Source organism: Coloeus monedula, assembly GCF_965178545.1.
Source record: "Coloeus monedula genome assembly, contig: HAP1_SCAFFOLD_81, whole genome shotgun sequence".
NCBI classification, from domain to species: Eukaryota; Metazoa; Chordata; class Aves; order Passeriformes; family Corvidae; genus Coloeus; species Coloeus monedula.
The window spans coordinates 511,419-524,876 of NW_028120817.1; the positions used below are offsets into that span (position 1 = coordinate 511,419).

The window sequence follows — 13,458 nt, forward strand, 5'->3', positions numbered from 1 at the left end:
GGGCGGAAATACTGAGAGTTGAGTCTTGGGAGCTGAGCCAGGAAAGCAGCACCTCTGCCATGGGCAGATTTGGCACGTGGAGAGAGCTCGAGCAGCTTGCAAGAGGTCCCAGCAATGTGTGTGTGGAGCTGGGAGGAGCATGAGTTGCAGTGTCGTGTTTGGAGTCCCCCTGGGTGAGGATGTAGGAATAGACTGGAGTTTTTGGTGACTGAGGTTTCTTTTCTGTGGCAATAATTGTTCTTGGCCACATCATTTTGGTTTGTTACTCGCCTGTGGTTTGTTCTACAGGCCTGTTTCCTTTCTCTCCTACTATGGTGTCTCAGTTATCTTCAGCAGAGGCTCAGCAATAACTAAACTTGAGCTTAGATACTTAAACTTCAGAGTAGATACACGGAAGAAATCCTTCCCTGTGAGGGTGGGCAGGCCCTGGCACAGGGTGCCCAGAGAGCTGTGGCTGCCCCTGGATCCCTGGCAGTGTCCAAGGCCAGGCTGGACACTGGGGCTTGGAGCAGCCTGGGACAGTGGAAGGTGTCCCTGCCCTTGGCAGGGGTGGCACTGGATGGGCTTTAAGGTCCCTTCCCACCAAGGCCTCGTCTTCCTTTGCCTTCAGTGTCTGCCTCAGAGTTTGTACCCAAACCAAAGTGAGGTTGGTGTCACCTTCTCTAAACTGGGAGAACAGATCACTCCAAGCTGTGGGGAGATGGAGAGGCTGTAGGATGGAGAGGGTGCAGCCCTGCAGACGCCGAGCTGTGGGGTTGCTGCTTTCAACAGCCTCGTTGTTGCTGCGGACACAGCTCAAGGTGGGTCTGAGAGAGACAAACTCTGCTTTTGGGGGTTTGTGTTGATGAGGAGGGGAGGGGAGGTCGCTGCTCTGCTTCTTGTAACTGCTGTGGCAGAGCCAGGAGCCCAAGGCAGGACAAGGGCAAAGCAAACCTCTCCGAGCTCTTGGGTTCTCTTCATTCCCAGATATTCTGATTCCTGCCCAAGTCCAAGTTCATTGTGCTGTGCAGGATGCGAGTTTAATCAGGTTTTAGTGCTGGTTTAGCTGAGTGTTTCTAGGGCTTGAGGATGAAGCCAAATGCTCTGCACTGAAAAAGTGATGGATGTTCAGCACAAGATTCTCTTCAGGAACTGGCATGAAAAGTGGTTGCCGAAGCCGAGGGAGGAGCAATTCACAGCTTGGCTGGAAGAGGGAGAAGTGCTCACTGCTGGTCTGTCACTTCATCCTCATGAGTGAGTCTGGGAGCTCCCAAGATCGGCCAGGCTGCAATTTCAGATAGTTTAGATGGGCTGGCCTTGAAAAAATCATATTTTGGTGCCTGGAGCAAAAGCTGAAGGTGGCAGGAAGTGGCAGCAGTGGCAGGGAACTGAAGTGACACCACCCTGAGCTCAGAACTAATTTTGGTTGTGACCTTGAGCAGTCCCTGGGCCACACCAGAGCTTTTTGTGTCACCTGCTTTGGGAGGTTCTTCCTTGCCCGTGGAGAAGTTGGGTCTGGCACAGGTCTGCTGTGGAGCACCTGTGCCACCACCTTTAAAGAGCCACCCTGGAGGTGTCAGTGAGCCCCTCAGTGCCTGCCCAGCCTAGAGCAGGGCTGGGAGGGCAGGGGGCTCAGGGAGTGCTCATTCCTGGTGGTGTTGGAGCTCTGAGCCCAGCCCTGAGCTGGGTTTGTGGCTCTGAGGGCACGGGGAGTGTCCGGAGCAGGCCTGGCCTGGGCAGAGTAGGAACTCCTGGAGTAACTCCTGAGTAAGCCACACCTTCCACGCGAGAGGGAGGCACTCCCAGAGTCAGGCGCTGTCTCCTCAGAGGTGCTTTGGGGTTTAATTCTGTTCTCACAGTGACTCCTCTCACCTGGGAACCCCGTGGTTACCTCCAGAGGATCTGAGGCCTTAGGGATGTAAATATGGACAGGAGGGGTTGGAATCTGCCTATCAGGGAATCTTCCCCTTGCCCAGAGGAGAGTGTGCAGAACTCTTCTGTGTGATGATGTTTTCATACTTTAGGTGTGAAAATAAAAAATGGGAGAAATCTCGTTTTTCTGGCAGCACGCAAAGAACTTTCTTCTGTGTCACCACTAAAACTCTGTGAGGGGATGAACACCTGGGAATCTGAAAGAGACATAGCTGGAAAGCATCAATATGAATGGATTTTTCTGCTTCTTTTTGCACTTGAAAGAAAGGTGAAAGTTACAGGCTGAGTCAAGCTTTTACCCTTTATTTCAATCAATTCAGTTATTGCTAAATATGGCTACACACAGGTAGCCCAGATGACAGAGCTGCCTCCAGCTGCTCCTTGGCCCCAGTGTCCCACACGGGATGCTTGAGTTATCCACTGAGAGCCCCCTTGAGACTGGAGCACAGGTAAATCTGCCTGTCTGAAGGGCAGGATTGTGTCCTAAGTCCCTCCTCATTCCTTCCTTTCCTCAGGCCCCAGCTGTGGCTGGGCCCACCATTGTGGCTTGGGTGGCAGTGGCACGTTGGAAAGGCCTGGGGGTGCCAGCTGGGGGTGAGAGCTCGGGGTGCCAGCCCAGGCTCCACCAGCACTTGGCCCACACTGGGGCACAGATTGAGAGATGAACTCTTGGAAGCTTGTCCTGAGTGCGGGAGCTTTGGGGTTCAGTCTGGACCGGGCGGTGACGAGTGGAGACGAGAGATCTCTGCAGTCAGATCTTGGAACATGCGGTTTATTGCAAAGGGCGTGGGTACAGGGGCACTGCTTAGAGCTGCAGCTGGCAGCTCTGAGCAGGCCCAAGAGAGCAAGAGTGTAAGCGGGTAAGTAAAGAGAGAGAGAGTGAGAGGAATGAGAGTGAAGAAGTAGTGAGAGAGAATGTCTGAAGTCTTGGTTACAACACAATAAATCATCTTCTGTACTGAATATTCTAATTGTCACTAACCAATCTAATACAAGATACAAATCCTATAGCATTTACATACAGCCTGTAAGAGTTCTTGTATTACCATAGAGTGTTACATCTTAACTCTTAAAAACTACTCTTTGGACCCCTTCTGCTGAGCTAGTAGGGTCTGCTCTGACCCTTGGACCTGCCTGCAAGCAGAGGGTATTGTTCAATCAAGAGGGGATTACCTTCAGTCGGCCATACCATTGTTTTCCAGTTGTTCAGTAACTAAGATTTGGTATTTCAAAAATGGCTTTCATTTCGATGTCGCTTATAGTTTTCATATTGTCAAAATCTTTTGTCAGGCAATCATATTTATAAGGCTTTCCTGTTTCATCTTCCCCAACACTGAGGAGGATGAATGGTACCTGCTGGCAAAATTCAGTGCTTTCACAGAGCTGTGATAAACCCCAAAGTCTTAGACTGCCAACCTACAGCCTCTGCACCGTCACATTCCCCAGTTGCATTTTGTATTGGAATTTTACCTGCTCCCACCTGCGTCCTCCTGCTGGCAGTGCCAGCAGCCCACGTGCTGCCTCTCCTGAGAGCAAGTTCCTGCCTGTTTCCTCTCCCAGCCCCAGCTCTTGCTTCCCTCTGGCAGAGGCAGCTTTAGGTGCAATATCCTGATGTTTCTGGGAGTGGGTTTTGGAATAAACCTACACACGGGATGTCCATGGGTTGCTGCTATGGATTCTGTGAAAGGTGATCAGGAAAAGCAAGTTCAGAGTTACTCAGGGGATCCTCTGATTCCTGCCCATCTCACGGAGCTGCTCAGGGTGAAACTACTACTCCCATGCTTTTTATTTTGCTCCTCTTAGTGCTGGTTTTTCCCCAGGTAAGTCAGTGCTGGAGCAGCCCTTGTGGGTTTATCTGTGATGAGCAGTGGTTGTGTCTGCACACGGAGATAGCAGATTCCAGCTGTAGTGTGCAAACGTCGGTGCTTTGTGCCTTAGTGCACAGCCACATTTGTCAGCTGACAGGGCTGATGCGATGAGAAAACCTCGCACTCTCCAATAACCTGAGCACAGGCACTTCCTGCGTTGTTACATTTAACCAAAGCTCTGATAAAAAATACTACATTAATTTTTCTAATGGAGACCAGATTCCGCATTATCATAATTTATGTTTTTGGATAGTCTTTGATTGACTCTGGTGGGAAGGGAGGTGAATCAGTATCTTGTACTTTAGGGAAAGATCTAGGGGAGAATTGAATTGTACTTCCTTGGAATTCACATCACCCGCCCTTAGTCGGAGATGTTGATCTTGAGAACAACAAGCAGAGAACAGCCCAGGAAGGGCTGAACGTGACAAAACAGTGCAGAGCATACAGAAATCCTCTTTGCTGTGTTCATCATTCTGTCTTCATCTTGGATTGTTTCCACCCTTCTCCTCCACCTGGAAGTCACAAGCATCCTGCAGTGGCAGGTACTCTGGGTTCTTCAGCCAGGAGTAGTCTAAGAACAGCTTTTGCTGGGAGTGGCTCTGACCTTGCTGAAATCACTGCTGAAACCTCCCCTGACTCTTGCAGTGCCAGAATTTCAGGGTGCCAGTGGTGAGGCAGGGACTGAGCCTGGTTCATTGTCCCCAGAGCTCGGGTAGTACAGGACAGTCAGGCCAGTAAAGCCCCTGCTCGGGGCTGGGAACGAGATCCTGGCCGGCTTTCCCTCTCTGCCCCTCTCTGCAGTCCTGCTGGGCTATGTCATGCTACTATGTTACAGCATTGTTCCATGTCTTTTTTTTTTTTTTGGAAGTAATGCCGGATATTGGCAGTCAGGGGCGATGGAGCGAGGTGAGCAGTGACCGGTGGACAGAATGAGTTGTTACGGCCTCGGTCTCAATTTTTGGTGCAGCTCTAAGCATCCGTTGTTGTTTGTGTGTTTTAGGTGGTCCACTTGCAGGATGTCCTGGCCCTGGATGCTGGAGCGTGCAAGCCTAAGGTATAGGTGTGGTGTACTTCAGTCGGAGCAGGGAGGCTGTGGTTTCACAGTCTCTCAGCATGTTTTGTGTGTTTTTGCTTTGCTTCTCTGCAGGTGTTGCTGCTGCCCTGGGCGTGCCAAGGGCCAGAGGCGAGCAGGTGAGTTGGCATTTAGGTGGGGTGGCTGATAGGCCAGCGGTCTATGGCAGCGTGCTGAGCGTGTCCCTTTTCATTGTGCAGGTTTGTCCTGGCCACCTCCAGAGTCAGATCAGGATTTGAGGTGAGCCGGGGCAGTGGTGTGGAGTAGCCCGGGGATGCTCTTCTGGAGGGCAACAGTGACGTTTTCTGTTTTGTTGTCTTAGGTACCGTGAGCAGGTGTGGAGCTGAAGTTTGGAGAGAGCAGGTAAGCGCTGAGCCTCGGCAGTTTCGAGGGAGGGGGCCTTGCGGAAGGGGTCTCTTTTGGCGTGTGTTGTCAGAGGCTGAATTTTCTCCTTGTTCTCCATCTTTCGCAGCTGCCAAAGCGGACCGTGGGGAACGTGTTGACATCTGAGGTGCTGATGCATTTTTTCTGTCAAGGATGGATTTTGTCCATTTGTCTTCAGAAAGCTAAGTGTTGGGAGCGGTGGTTGGGAGAAGGGAAAGGCCTTTGGAGTTCCAGGAGGCAATTGGAAGTTAGCTTAGAGGAGAGGGCTGTTGTGGGAGGGCCCCTTGGAAGTAAAGGGAGAGGGTTTCTCCTCAGCATCACCCGAGCCTTTGCTGGGCAGGGCAGTTCCCACCCATCTCTGTCATCGGCCTTTGAGTCTCGACATCATCGTGGATCTTTTTGCCCGAGGAGCTCGCCTTCGGGTCTGGCACGATCGCCACGGTCTCCATTTCACCTACTCGCTGGCGTAGCCGCCCGCGGGCATCTTGGCCACTTGCTGGTTGGTCACGTTTTGCAACGTCACTTCAGCCTTTGGTGGCAGAGTCCTTCCCTAGGGATCCCTTTGTATCACCTGGCAGTCATTGCCTCCTTCTCTAGGCCTGCCGAGCTTCTCAAGCATCCTCTGAGCTGCTTTGGCACTGGCTTCTTGGAAGGAGTTACGTTTCACTGCCGCGTGCTGTTGCCATAGAGCCTTCTTTCCTTCGGCATCGCCAGCTTCTGGCTCATCTTGCTCTAGGAATCTTGTGCCCGTTGCTGGGCAGGTTCAGCTCGTGTCTGTGTTATGTCATTTGTGTCTGTGTTCTGTAGTTTGTGTCCATCCTCTCCTGTGTCACAGGGCTTTGTTACGTCTCGGTGCTTTATCGGCCTCGTTCTGGGCCCTAGCGGCAGCGGGGGTCTCTGCTCGCGTCCTTTCCCGGATCAGGCTCATTCCGGCATCTTTACAGTTTTGCTTTTGGAGAGCAGAAGGAGTACACAAGATGTTCTCATCCATCTTCCTTCTCACTTTTGGTAGTATCTTTTTTTCATGGGCCATGGACTTCTCTGGACCCTCCTCACTGTGGTAGTTCCATAGGTTCCATTGCCTCCAAGCATATCGGGTCTAGAATTTATCTTCTGGAGAGTTATCTCAAGTCCTCGTGTCATCTTTGCTTCTATTTGGTGTGCTTACACTTGGAGCTGCCCTGCCCTGGCACGTAGAGTCGTGGCTGGGTTGAACAGTTGTAAAACTTTGTGGTTCATCTCTTGTCTGTGGGGTTTTGTGTAGAAAACTTACGGGCCTGGTGTATGGGGATAACTCCGAGCTGTCAGCTACTTGTAGACTGCCTCATGTTGTCTTGCAGGTCCCCAAGGCCGATTCCGATCCCTGCAGTCACCGATGCTACCGCTTTTCCCAGAATCTGCCCTTCCACGTCAGGGAGCAGCAGTTGGAAGATGTGTTGAAGCATCTTCATCAGTGGAGTGTTGTGAGTAAGGGCTGCAGTCAGTGTGTAAGCTGAAGAAGGGGTGTCTGTCTGTGAGAGTGTGTGTCTGTCTGTGTCTGTGTGTGTCAGTCTGTGAGAGCGTGTGTGTTGACTGGTTCTAACCTTGTGTGTGTGATTATTGCCTTTCAGTTTTTTCAACTGATTTTTAACTTTATAATAAGAAAACAGCCAGCTGTGAGGTTTTTTTTCTCCCCCATCTGGGTTTTGTTTTTCCTTGGTCCCGTCCTGTCTGTGAGGCGATGTTCATCGCCAAGGTTTGGGTGCAGCCAAACAAAGAGCCTCCCTAACAGGGTGGAGAGTACACAGTGGAGGTTAGGAATACAGGGAAAAGGTGCACCAGCCCTTACACCACCCCTAACAGCACCATTTTCCCCCCACCAGCAGCACAATGCAGCAACCCTGGAACCCTCAGTGCAGCAGAGCTCAGTAAGCCTGGTGCTGGGATAACCCTGGAACCCTCAGAGGAGGCCAAGCCCCACACCAAAAAGGTGGGGATGACATCTGCAGGCTGGAGAGTGACAGGTACGAGTTGGGGGCTGGGGCGTGTAGAGCAGGAGTGAGGGGTTCCAGGCAGCAAGAGCAGTGCGGGGTATAAAGTAGAGGGGGTTAAAGGTTAGGGGATAAAGGGACAAAAGTCAGGGCAAAGGTTGGGGGGTCAGGGAATCAAAGGTCAAAGTCCAGGGGTCAAAGGTCAAGGTGGTCAATGTCAAAGCACAGAGGTCACATGTAGAAGGTTGGGGCAAAGGTCACAGGGCTCAGGGGGGTCAAAGGTCCTGGGGTCAGGTGTCATGGGTCAAAAGGTAAGGGTCAAAGGGCTAAGGTTGGGGGTCAAAGGTCAGGGATCAAGGTGTAAAGGTGGATGGTCCAAGGTCAGGGGTCAGGGATCAAAGGTCGGGTTGTCAAGGAATGGGTCAAGGGGTCAAAGGTCAGGGGATAAAAGGTCAAGGCTCGGGCTCAGGATTAGAGGTTCCAGCATGATTTTCCGTGGTGGTTCCCAGTGTGGGGACACGGGGTGTGGGGTCAGTGGCGCCGGGGGCGGGCAGGAGCCCCGTGGGCAGTGGCCGGCAGCGGCGGGGACGCCTCCGTACGGTCGCGCCCCTCCAGTGCCAGCAGAAGCCCCCCTGCGCCGTGCGGTGCCCGGCCCCACTCCTTGCCCTCCCCGCCGCTGCCTTCCCGCACTTCCACCGCACCCCCTGCTCCCCTCCAGCCCAGGGAAATGCAGGAAAACACAAAATCATTGAGGTGGAACAGTCACCGGAGCTGCCCGAGCCATCCCCCCGCCTGAAGGCAACAGCTGCCCAGAGCCAGGGGCACCCACCAGGATGCAGCTCCTCTTTCCCAGGAGCTGGAGGCAGGGTTTCCCAGGCAGGGGGAGCAGGGAGAATTTCAGCTCCCAGCAGCTCTCTGTGAGTGCTGGATGGACTCTGGGCTGAGCCAGGTGGGAGGTGTGGGTGGTGTTCATGTCCCCAGGAGCTGCTCAAATCCACCTTAAACTCCTGGAATGGTCTGTGCTGGCAAGAACCTTACAGACCATCCTGTTCAGCCCCTTGCCATGGTCAGGGACACCTTCCTGGGGTGTCTGTGCCAGAGTGGTGGAATGGGCAGGACTTTCTCCCTGAGCCCAGTCCCGGGCAAGATTGGGGTTCCCATGGGAAGAAGCCTGTGAGCTGCATTTCCGGAGCTGGGAGCCTCCATGCCCGGGAGTGTTTCCAGTACTGCTCTTTGGCTTTTTCCATAACTGGGCATGATGTTTCTCCCCAGAGCAAGGTGGTTTTCCCTGGATTGTTGGGGTTACACACTGGCTGTTTGACAGCTCTGTTGTCTCTTTGTCCTGAATGGAAGAGTGAGGAACGGGGGATGCTCCCGACTGTCCCAGGGATGTGGGAACAGCCCAGTTCCAGTGAGGAATGTGACGCCCAGCTCATGGCGTGTGCCCTGAGATGGTCTTTGCTGTTGTTTTGTCCTTAGAGCCTGTTGGAGTGCTGGCCTGGATTTGGGAGGAGCCAAGTAGCCTGGAGCAGTGAGTTTTTTCCTGTCAGAAATCCATGCTGGGGATGTTTTCCCTGGCTGTCCCAAGGGGAAGGAACAGCTCTGGAGTTTTTGCAGCCACAGGCTGGGGATGCATCCCCTGAAAACCACTTCAGGATCGTTCATCTGACTCTGTCCCTGACCTGTGGCTTCCAGGGAGCCTTCTGGTCTTCCGGATATTCCCAGGAGAGGATATTCCACCACCTGACTTTTAAGCCGGGAATTCCAAACCCAGTAAGTTGGTCACATTCTATGGGAGCTGCCCCAATGGTGGGATGACAGAGGGCACACCCCACGCTGCTGTTTGGGACATTCCTGACTGGAACGGGAGCCAGCTGGGCATTTTGGAGCACTGAGGCCACAAGGGCAGCCTTGAGTGGCATTCCCAGGCAATGCTGAGGCATCCCATGCCTGTGGCAACACATGCCTGATGTGGAGCAGAGAGAGGAAGGGAGAAATTCTGAGTTGATGGGAGGAATGGAATTGGGCTTTCCAGAATGGAATTGGTATAGGTGCTGATGGTATCATGGAATCATGGGGTGGCTTGGAAGGGACACAAAGACCCTCTGGGCTCTGTTATCCCATCCCGTGGCAAAGAACACGTCCAAAACGGCCTCCTCACCCCCATGGAATGGCAGTGGGTGTTGGGAGCTCTGGCTGGAGCACCTGGAGACCAGGTAAGAATAGCAGTGGCATTGTTTTGGCTGCTGCTGGATGTGGTTTTCTCTTGTCAAGATGTTCCTCTGATTGATGTTTTCACAGTAGCTTGCTAGGCCTCATTTGAGGATAATTCCAAGAATTTGGAAGTCGTTGGAAAAGAATGAGGAAAAAAGGTGAACCTGATCCATTTCTAGTAATTCTGAACTTCTCTTGCAGCACCGTTCCAGGGGAAAGCTGGTGAAAGGATAAAGATGCAGAGGAACAAGTGTTGTAAACCCCCTTGCCTCCCTGACAAAGCAAACCTTTCTGCAATCCCAGTAAATCTCTTGGAGAAACTGTGGGATCATAAGGTTTCCTAGGAAAGGAAAACTAAGGACAGAGATGAGGAAATAGGCTTCCAATTAACAATGATTTGATGGAGGTAGGAATGATTCTTGTATGTTTGATGCACCCCTTTTTATTCCTGGGATAATTTTAAATGATTTCTTTAAAAAATCATTTCGATTTGGGAATTCAGATTAGAGAGGAAACGATACAAAATAAATGCAGGGAGAGATCACAGAATCATCCTGGAATGGCGGAATAATTTGGGTGGGAAGGGACCTTAAGGATCACCTCATTCCATCCCCAGGGTACTCCAAGCTGCGGCCAGCCTGGCCTTGAACACTTCCAGGGATGGGGCAGCCACGATTTCCCTGGGTTTACGGGCACAAGAGGAAATTTCCAGCAGGAACTGAGGGGTTTCCCTTGCTCTGCCTGGCCCTAGCAGGGCTTTGGGAGGCAGAGGCTGTGGGAACAGGAGCTTTGTCCACTGCCTTGGAGGAGTCTCTGATGTCCCAAAACCCAGCAGAGCAAGTGGTTGTGGTTTAACATCCCGTTCAAAGGAGATGCCAGGCCAGGAACGGGAATGGACTGCAGAGCAGGGATGGTGGCCAGCAGAGGGGTGACTGTCCAGGGGGTCCCAGCAGTCCATCCCTGCTGCCCAGGTTTGGGATGAGCAGGCTGGTGAGTGTCCCTGTGCTTGCTCTGCAGGATGAGGAAGCCAGGCCTGCTGAGGAGGAAGATGAGGAGGTGTGGGAGGATGGAGACAACGGCCACCAAAGGCTGGGGAAGGCACAGATCCAGGTAGGAGACGTTGCCTTGCGAGGAGAGGGACTTGTCTGTCCCGTTGGAATTTGGGGCGTGAGGCCAGTGGAACAAAGGCTTTGATTCCATTTTCTTGCTCGGGTTTTCACGTGCCTTAAGAGAGCTTTGTGAAAATGTCATTATCCCTGATTGAGTCTCTGAAAAACAGGGATTGAAGCTTTCAGAAGGGGCCCAACCCTGCCTGCATGTATCCAAGTGCAGCCCCCACTCCCTGTTTTTGTGTACAGCTGGGATGAGACCTCAGCTGCTGTTACTTGCCAGCTCACAAGTTGTGTAGCTCAGAGCCTCAGCCATGAAGGGCCAGGCTGTGTTTAAAACAGCCCAAGGTGCCAGAGAGCTGGAGTCATTTCCTAGCAGGTAACTTGACTTGGAAGCTGCATTCTAAAATTTGTCCGCATTTAATTGATGTCCCACATGGAGACACCTAAAGAAGCAGAGGTGGGGTGTTCCTAAGAAAAGAGCATCTAAATTCTTTGGTGGTAGAGGGCTTAAAGTCTGAGTGAGGTGCCTTTAGGACACTTCCATTCCAGTATCTGAATGGAATTTAAATGAAGTAGCCAAATCCTGACAAGCTTGTATGAACTCCAAAGCCTCTGCAAGTGGTTTACAGCCAGGGAAGGAGATAAGAGTCTGGAGTCTCTTCCCCAAAACCTGGCTCCTGGTTTCTTTGGCCAGGCATAGGAAGAATTGTGTATTCCCTGGGGCTCTCCTTATGGGGAGAGGTTTACTTATGTGCCCTGGGTTTATTCAGTGCATCTTCAAAGTGATGGAAACTGATTGCATTGAAATGCCAGGGGTGCCAAATGTTTTCCCCAGGCAGAGCTCGGAGCCAGCCCAGTGGGAAGGGGTTTAGTGGCCATTTTCCCGCTCCCTCGGGGCAGCAGCACTGGAGCACTCGCAGCCACCCGTGCCCGAGGTGCCGAGTACTGGCAGGAGGCAAAGCCAGGGACTGGGCAGGAGGAGCTTGCAGTGCTCCTGGAATCGCAGAGCTGGAGCTGTGGGTTAGAACTGCCAGGAGCTGCTGCCTCACTCAAACCTTGTTTAAAGCTCAGCATCCCTCCTGCTCCCTTGGAATGATTGTTGCTTCTGTTGTTGCTCTTTCCTGATCCATTATGATTATTATTGTAAATTCCCACTCCATTTCTTCCATAGCCCTTTACTTCCCAGAGGTGGTGCTTTAGGCAAGCCCCTCCAGCCTGGGAAGGGGCTTTTGGCTCCAGACTCAGTCCCAGTCCCCATGAGCAGCTGGAGCTGTGCTGTCCCCAGCAGGTGCCTTTCCTTCCTTCCCTGCTGCACTTTGGCTTTTTGAGGGCTCTCTAGGGGGCTGAGGGAGAAGTTCTTTGTCATTCCAGGGCAGCATAAGCCCTGATCCCACTCAAAGCAGGAGGAATCATTCCATCCTTGTTTTTGGATACACCTTTGGTGTTCTCTCTCTTTTGCTGACACTGTGTGGTGAAGCAGCAGCTCCCTGGAATAACTTTTATTTGTAAAACAATGAATTCCCTGCTGGAATCCCAGTCCCAGCCCCCCAGATCAAGGTGCAGTTTAAGGCCTTACACCCTGACCAGGACAAGTTCCTGTCCTTAGACATGGAAAACAGGGGAAAACTCAGACTGGATTGGAGCCAGCATCCAGAATGGGGAGAGTGAGGCAGCGTGCTTGGCCCAGGCTGGGGCTGGTACAGGGGGTGTTCCCCATAGGATGACACCCGTTTGGAGCAGATGCTTCTCTTCCTTTGTCCAAAGTCCAATGGCAAAGGAGTGAAGAACCCACAAGTGGGGCCTGGAAGGAAAACAGTTCTGTTAAAATTAGGCAAAGAATGCACTAAGAAAAAATGGACATCCTTTTTAGGTATGAAAGTAAGTAGGGGAAAAATGTTGAAAAAGAGCTCTTTTATTTGGTGCCACCTCTCATTTTTTTATGGATAAAACCCTCTAGTGAGCAATCAGAACAGGAGTGGGAAAGCCAGGAGCCTTTGACTTCCACAGTGGACTTAATTGCCATGCTTAATTTCAACAATTTCTTCTCTCTCTCAGGCCAGGAAAACCCACTTAACTTGTCCCATCTTTGCCAAAAGCTTTGGTGTTTGAGCAGCCAAACCCAAGGGGCTCTGGCCCCACCAGCCTGTACTGGAGGGCCCCTGGTCCTGCCCATGGTGTGGGATGAATCCCCAGTTGTCCCCAGAGGGGGCTGCCCTGGTCCCTGCAGTGCCCAGCACCTGAGACACAGAGAGAGCCCTGTCCAAAGGGGCTCCTTGTCAGGAATGTGGCAGCAGCCCCAGGAGCAGGCTGGAGGTGAGAACTGGGGCTGTGTTTGAGACTGACCAGGTCAGCTCAGTGTTTACCTGTGGGGGGAGTTTGGCCCCCCATGCTGAGTTGAAGTGGGATCAGGGTGACAGATGCTGCATTTTGGGCACCCTGAGAGTTTCTCTCCCCCTTGGAGATTTCCTGCAGGGATGGGGCAGGGCAGGGAGCAGAATTAACCCTGCACCTCCTGTGGGCACTGCTGGCCTTTGTCTCTCTGCTGTGCCATCAGCCTGTGGGAATTTGCTGCTGCTGCTGCCACCCCACCTGGGGGCTGCGTGCTCCTGGCAGCCCTTCCCAGCCCCACACCCGAGCTCCAGCGCTGCCTCCAGGCTGTGTTGGGAGAGTTTGCTGGGAATGTGCCTCATCCCTGGGAGTATCCTTTCCTTCCAGAGTGGCTGGATGGAGCTTCTGGGCTTGTCAGCTTCAGAGTTTGCTTGCAAAAGTCACTGCAGGGAAGAATGACAAGGAGGTTTGTCAGAGTGCTGCTGTCAGACCCCACCTGCCAGTCTGTGCTTTGGCTTGGAGGTTGTTGTGTATTGGCCCTGCAGGGAATGAATGTCCCCTTCCCACCTCAGCCCAGCAGATCCCAAGGGCTCTTCCTG

At 52.5% G+C, this 13,458-nt stretch overlaps 1 pseudogene across 1 annotated transcript in view; it reads right to left on the reverse strand.

Annotated features, from left to right (window-relative positions):
- The window catches only part of LOC309585619 (epidermal growth factor receptor kinase substrate 8-like protein 2), a 37,929-nt pseudogene extending 31,602 nt beyond the window's left edge, over window positions 1–6,327 (reverse strand). The window contains exon 1 of the transcript in view: window positions 6,292–6,327. The product of the transcript in view is annotated as an epidermal growth factor receptor kinase substrate 8-like protein 2 (transcript). The remainder of the gene's footprint in view (window positions 1–6,291) is intronic.
- Between the last annotated feature and the right edge of the window lie 7,131 nt (window positions 6,328–13,458).